The sequence below is a fragment of the Grammomys surdaster genome, unplaced genomic scaffold (genome assembly GCF_004785775.1).
Source record: "Grammomys surdaster isolate TR1022 unplaced genomic scaffold, NIH_TR_1.0 332320, whole genome shotgun sequence".
Taxonomy (NCBI): Eukaryota; Metazoa; Chordata; class Mammalia; order Rodentia; family Muridae; genus Grammomys; species Grammomys surdaster.
In genome coordinates, this window is record NW_021627577.1 from 7,732 (window position 1) to 15,184 (window position 7,453).

General features: G+C 46.7%; 1 long non-coding RNA gene and 1 other non-coding gene across 2 annotated transcripts; both read right to left on the bottom strand.

Moving 5' to 3' along the window:
- Nucleotides 1-1,858: 1,858 nt before the first annotated feature.
- LOC114616495 lies at nt 1,859-4,737 on the bottom strand. The gene is made up of 3 exons (XR_003710645.1): nt 4,703-4,737; nt 3,168-3,203; nt 1,859-2,618 (listed from the first exon to the last, which is right to left on the bottom strand). It is a non-coding gene; the product is annotated as an uncharacterized LOC114616495 (long non-coding RNA).
- LOC114616496 lies at nt 3,045-3,115 on the bottom strand. Its single transcript, XR_003710646.1, has one exon. It is a non-coding gene; the product is annotated as a small nucleolar RNA SNORD93 (small nucleolar RNA).
- Nucleotides 4,738-7,453: the final 2,716 nt, after the last annotated feature.

Below are 7,453 nucleotides of genomic sequence, written 5' to 3' on the forward strand. Positions count from 1 at the left end.
TTGGCCCAATGATATCCCTTCCTGTATTTAGTACATAACCCAGGGGTTTTCTTTTGTATAGGAGTACGACATTCTCGTTTTAAATGACCCGGTTTACCACAATTATAACATACTTTACGGCCGCCAGGACTTGAGCGGCTCTGGCCCTGCAGGATAGCTGCTGCCAGGCCAGCGTTAGTCAGTGGGCCTCCAAGACCTCGGCAGACCTTTATCCAATCTGTCAGCCCTTTGTTTCTCCTAGGGGTAATAGCTGCCTTACATTCTGGTGAGGCATTTTCATATACTAATTGCTCGATCAATGGCTTGACTTGCTCTGGGTCTCCGAAAATTTTGCCTGCTGCTTCTGTCATTCTAGCAACAAATTCTGAGAAGGACTCCTGGGGGGCTTGTAATATTTTTGTTAAATTTCCTCCAGCCTCGCCCCTTTTCGAGAGGGCCTTCCATGCCTTAATTGCGGCGGCGGAAATCTGGCCATATGCTCCCCAATCATAGTTAGTCTGGTCAGCAACATACTGTCCTTGCCCTGTTAATAATTCGAAAGTCCACTGTCTCTGATTGCCCTCCGCATTAGCGTTGGCCTTTGCCTGTGCTTGAGAAGCATCGTGCCACAAAGCCTTCCATTCCATATACTGTCTCATATTAGGGAGAGCAGCTTTTACTGTGTTCTGCCAATCATTCGGAGTCATTGCCATAGTGGCAAATCTCTCAAGCTGCATAATTGTAAAATTAGCATCAACTCCGTATTTGTTAACCGATTCAGCAAATTCTTTGATAGAAGCATACTCTACAGGTGCGTGGACACGGCCTCCTCCCGCGTCCTCAAACACTGGAAAAGCTTGTAACATTTTTCTCTTGTCTTCCTCTGAAAGGAAGGAGCCTGAGCAGCGCCTGTCCACAAGAGGCGGAAGTGCGCCGGGAACATTAGGTTGGGAGGGCGCTACAGGCCTAGAGGCCGTCCGGCTTCTATCTCTCGTTTTCCTCTGCTTTAGATTTTGCGGCGGCAACTGTTTATCTGGCTGGCATCTTTCCTCTTCATCTATCTCTTCATCTGAGTCCTCTGAGGAAGTTATCCCCTCCGACTCAGAGGCATCAAGCCCCAGCACTTCCTTTACCGGATAAAGAGATCTCTTTCTGAGGCTTCCTTTTCTCCCGTCTCTCCCAAGAGTGTTCTTCCTCTCATCTTTCATCCCCGTGAATTGGTTCTTGGGGAGGCTTGATTTCCTTAATATGTCTCTTTTCTCTTTTCCTTTCTGAATTTCTAAGCGCTTCCTTCCTTTCTCTGTTTCTGACATGCTGACTTGTAATCCATCTACTATTCCCCGAACCCTCACGAGAACCAAAAGGAAGAAAACTAACGCTGCTAGCACCATGGCGAGAGCCTCTAAAGTTCCTGCCAACTGGGGAGGGAAGTGAATTAAATCAAATCGAAACATATCTCTCAGAGAACATTACCTTGTTCTACGGTTCTGGATTCGCTCCACGCGTGGAGGGTCTTCTTAAACAGCGCCGGTGATGGTAAATTCTCCCGGGTTTCGGCACCAACTGTGCAGCGCTCGTGTAGTCGTCTCGCCGGCAAGAACGCGCACACACGCACACACGCACGCACACACACACACACACACACACACACACACCAGAATCCTTCCGTATGAACACGTTTATTCCCAAAAACCAAAATGGTGGAAGAAGACCCCCAGGCCTGGGAAAGCACTGCTATATACCCTAGAGCGGTGTATTCACCTTTGATTGGCTGCTTACTCGTTGCGTGCCAAACACCGTGGGATGGGCTTTAACTTTGGCGGGCTTTTACCATGGCACATGCGCAATTTACTTGTTTACTAGGAAGAATTATGGCTGATAGCGCCACCTAGCGATGGTGGACTTTGCCAGCACCCGCCGCGGCTCCCTACATGCAACAGCACTGCACAGCTCAGGCTGGGCTTATGAGTGAAAACATTAACTTCAATCTGCTTCAGTTCTCTATGGGGCATTTGAACATAATGAGGTATCTACCTGGTAGTTTAAATCACACAGGTTGTCTGCTCATTCCAGCTACATCTACTAAGAGTACACATAGCAAGTATTGAGCCAGGACACCCAGTAGATCCTATCATACACCTCACTCTCCTGGGGATACGAGATTTCTCAACCATGTGTTGGACAATTCTGAGTTGCCAAAGTTTAGAGCAATTAAGAGCCCTGGCTGGCTGCTCTTCTTGGAATTAGGTTCAATTCCTAGCATCCATGTGGCAGTTCACAACTCTAACGCCAACCCCAGGGGGATTTGATGCCCTCTTCTGGCCTCCATGGGCACTGCATGCACATAGTACAGACATGCAGGCAAAAGGTATAAAAGTTTCATAGATAAAACTAAGTTTTTCAAAAAGGCTTCTTGTATTGATATTGTGGCAGGTTTCAGGCTAGAGCGGACACATAGAAAACTAAGTGGAACTTAGTTCTATGGGTGCATAATTCTCATGGTCTCATAACTAATTGGACTGCCTCAAAATTCATCTGTTCCTGCTATAAAAGGACAAAGAAAACTAAAGCCTTAATTCTATGCACAGCTGCATACCTTCTCTTCTGGAAGTCGGACCAATTCATCTCAACATCCAGAGCTGCAGAAAAAAAACAGCACAGGTAATTAGACCCCCAACCATTAATTAATAAATGAAGCCACACATTGGTATTGACATTAACTTTTTTTTTTTTTTTTTTTTGCAGAATCTTTAATGTACTAACCAGTACATTGGGTACATCTACTCAGGAATGTTTTAAGACAGTTTAAAATGCAAAGCCAGATCTTCCTCTAAGTATTAACACATTCATCAATGCTCCCATTTATTATTTTGTGTGTGCACACAGGTGTGCTAACACACAAATGAAGGTCCAAGAATAACTCTAGAGAGTTGGTTCTTCCCACCAAGCCCCAGAATCAAAGGTAACCAGGCTTGGCACTGCTAAGCCCTCTCACTATGTTCCATACACCCTCATCTAATTTAAAAAGACATGAGGTGACTGCACTGAATTCCTGCCTGTTCTGTTGGCCTCAGGTAAATCCTTTAACCCATCATGGCAGTGTATCCAGTCAGGTTAGAGTTCTCATCCTTGGCCAAGAATTGTCCCTGGAATTATGCCTGGCCAGTCAAACACACCATCTAACACACCTTAAGTTCATCAGCATCCTGGACACAGCACCGCATCTGCTCAAAAGAAAAAAAAAACTCAGCAATGTTACAAGTACCTGGCCAGAGCTCTTTACACAAAGGACCTTTCTGGTGGTTACTAATTGCATCTGATGACATAAATCCTGCCTCTGACTAGCATTCATTCCTGCACAGAGTTCTGATCCTCACACTTCTGACAGCTGGGAGTCCATTTCATTTCCTCTGGGCCACCATTCTAACTAAATCCACCCCAGAAGCATAGACCCTTACTGTTTAGAAACAAAACTACTAACTACAGTATTTCTTTTTTCTTTTAAAGATTTAATCATGTATACAGTATTCTGTCCATATGCCAGAAGAGGGCACCAGATCTCATCATAGATGATATGATTTCAATGCCACAAGCAGCTCTAAACTTGTTTCCTGAGACTGAACAAGGAAGTCCTTACCCTAAAACTTGCTGTATCCACAGTCCTAAGTTAGACAGTGGTTCATGCTCTCATACTTCTGTCAAAACAAATGACTCAATAGAAACATAACCCCTAACAGAAACAAAACTTATCACTCACTTGCATGTTCCCTTGTTGCACTACTAGGCAGAGCACATGAGGTTGTCGTTTTACTAGAGCCCACAACACGATGTTCCCTCTAAAATGGCCTTCATCTGGCATAAATGCCCATAGATCCCAACACTCGGGTACTAGGGCAGAAACATTTCCTTGGCCAGCATAAAAACATGTCTCAATAATTTAATAAATGCTTTTTAAATTGATGTCTCATTCAGCCTACACACCGCAATTTCAGAGTTTGCAAATCAACAGAAAACTACAAAGTGGCACTTTCCTTACTTTCTCACATCTAATTTAAGATCTTCACAATGTTAAAGCAGTAGTGAACAGGCAGGACTCCTGGGTGCACACTAGAAACCTAAGCCTGGTTTTAGGTACTCTCCAGTGAGACAAAATGTTTCAACAATATGGAGCACAGAGGTTAGGCACCTAATGCCTTGGACAAGTGCCCAGACGCTCAGATTTTCTACCAGGGCAAAAATCCAGACAAGCCGGATCTGTGTCAGAGGAAGGGTAATCCAGCTCCTGTGGGCTCACAGCTCCCTGCTCTCGGACGACGCCCTCAAATCTTAAAAAAAAAAAGCACAAAACAAAAAGCCCAGCCTCTGTGCTGAGCCGCATTTGAAGGATACATGCGGCGAGGACATGGCTGCGTGGGCGACATTCTTGCTAACACCGGAATTATCCTGCTACTCTCAGATCTCTGATCTCATTCACTTCCTAAATAGGCGATGTCCCTGTCACCGGACTACTGGGCCAGCAGGAGCCCCCAGCGTGCCCAGGACCCGGGCGGTCGGGAGGCCGCGCCTCCACCCGAAAGAACAAATCCGGGCTGTGCGAAGCTGATCGCCATCCCACACCGAAGGGACACACACGGGACGTGAACCCGCACGCCCGGCGAGCATTGTGGGGTCCTCGGAGGCCACGTGGTGGGATCTTGGGATCCGCAAGGCGGACAGTACTTACCAGGAGTGCGCCGCGTTGGAAAAGCAGGGCACCAGGGCGGGACCGTGTTTAAAACAAACCGGACGTTGAGCACCGGGGCTCAGCCAACCACAGAGGCACAGCGCCCTTCTTCCCCGCCCCTTCCCCGGTTCCCGCCTGATTCCAGCACCGGCCCTCGTGCGCCCCTGGTGGCACCGGAGCCTCTCAACCTGCCCCTACCCCAGGGCAGCAGTCCCACTCACTGCCCTGACTGCAGAATCTGTCACCTCACTGAAGATTAGAGGAGCATCTTGGTACCACCGCAGGGTGGACATTTCTTTTTCTTCTCCCTGTGCTTTTTAGTCATATATTGAATTTGGTATTATTCCACATCGTTTGTTGCTTATTTTTATTTGAAGACCCATATGAAAAGACCCATATGTAAAGGAATTTTTTCCTCTCAAGGAAAGTGTAACATCATGGAGATGTCAGGACTCTTTTAAGAGAGGCTGATGCAGGGGGAAGACCCCATGGCTAGAAATCGCACGATTGGCTGTGCACTTACATTGCTGGCCAAGATCTGTAAACATCTTGTCCTCGAAGCCCTTCTGTGATCCAGGAAGCATCTGTGTGCCTGACACAATCATGCTTGGATATTTGGGGGTGGGGGAGGGGTTTCCTTGGATTGTTTTGTTTGTTTTTGTTTAGTTCGTTCCCCCTCCCTCACCTCAGCCTCCAGATGATGTCTCTCCATGTAGTCCTGGCTGTCTTAGTGCTCCCTCCTAGACAGGGCTGGGCTCAAACTCACAGATCTGCTTGCCTCTGCCTTCCCAGTACTGGATTACAAGCATGAGCCACTACCCTGCAGGGTGGCCCCTCTTTACTAAAAGCAACTGTTCTTCTAACAGGGGCAGATAGAAATCGAAAATGAGTGACAAAGGAGTAGGGAGAGATGCCCAGGACTGTGACCACTGTGTTTTTAGGCATGGGAAGGATTCCTTTCAGTTAGTTTCAGAGGTGGTCCAACTGATACCTTGATTTTGGACTTCTGGCTGCAAGCGCTGAGCTTGCGTTTTTTGTGAAAGCCACTAGGGGCTTTGTTAAGGCAGCCCAGGAAACTACCACAATGACTGACAAGAAGGGGTTGAGTCCTCCCAGTGGTTAAGGCTAGCATCTCCTAAGGACCCTCGTTTCCCTGCCCACTGCTGTTCATGCTGTGTGCACTTGCAGCTACCTCAGTGGATGACTGTGGAATTACTCAGGTGGTGAGGAACACCATGATGAACATCTTAGTCATGAATGCCCGAGGTTAGGGACTTTTTTGCTAGACATTTATAAACTCATAAGGCAAACCAATGTTCCCATCACCCAAAGAGCTTGCATTCTGTTCTAAAGCAGGAATTCTCCAGAGGGAAAACTAAGGGTAAGAATTAGGATTGGGAGCCAGGAAACCAGGTAATTCCATGCTTCCTATAGGGGGATCTACAAGCCAAAGGAACACTGCGGGGCCACACCTGGAGTCCTCTGCCCTACTTTTACAAATATTTTCTTTTACCCACAATTTCTCCCAGAAATTTTGAAACTTGAGTTGTTCTACTAAATGGAGTTGAGAACATTTGAGTTAGAAGGATGGAATTTGCTTTTCGTTTCAAATACTATGACTGGTGTTGGAGATGTGTATGCATTATTTTCCCATTGTGTGAAAACCACCATGGCCAAGATAACTTACAGAAGAGCTTATGTGGGCCTGTGGTTCCTGAGTCCATGATGGAGGAGAAGGCACAGCAAGAAGAACAGGAAGCTGAGGGCTCATACCTTGAACTGGAAGCACAAAGCAGAGAGAGAGATTTAGGAATCACACAAGTCTTTAAACTCTTTTTTTTTTGTTTTTGTTTTTCGAGACAGGGTTTCTCTGTGTAGTCCTGGCTGTCCTGGAACTCATTCTGTAGACCAGGCTGGCCTCGAACTCAGAAATCCACCTGCCTCTGCCTCCCAAGTGCTGGGATTAAAGGCGTGCGCCACCACTGCCCGGCTGTCTTTAAACTCTTAAAGCCCGTCTCTAGAGCCAACTTCTTCCAAGATCATTCCTCCTAAGCCTCCTCAAATAGTGCCACTGAGTGGGCACCAACCAGTCCAATGCCGGAGACTATGAGAGACATTCCTCATTCAAAATAAGATCTTACTTTTGGAAGCACAACTGAACCTGAGGGCATATCAGAAGCAGAGTTGTCCTGAGGGGACAGTGAGCACTGGAGGAGAACTTTCTTCTTCAGTGAGAGCCAAGAATTCTGCCCAGAGCCTGGAGTAGATTCGAATAAAGGAAGAGGACACTGTGTTCTGGGGGCCTACAACCCAGCACTCAGGAAGAGGCAGGGTAGTCTGACGATCAAGGCCAACCTAGTTGCCTAGCAAGATCTTGCCCACCTGACAAAAGAAGAAATGTCACCAAGGAATACTCTGTCATTTATATGCTAAGGCAGTGGCTATCAACCTTCCCAATGCTTCAACCCTCTAATACAGTTCTTCATGCTGTGGTGACCCCCAACCATAAAATTATTCTCTTGCTACTTCATAACCGTATTTTGCTAGTATTATGATTCATGATTCATAGTGTAAATATCTGATAGGCAGGATGTCTGCTATCCCTCCAAGGGACTGAGACCCCCAGACTGACAACCACTGTGCTACAGTAACTGAGTACTCATATCCTAGGACCCAGCAATGTTTTGTTTTTCATGATCATGATCTGGCAAGGTATGCTGCATTCTATGACAGAGGTAACATCCTCACCTC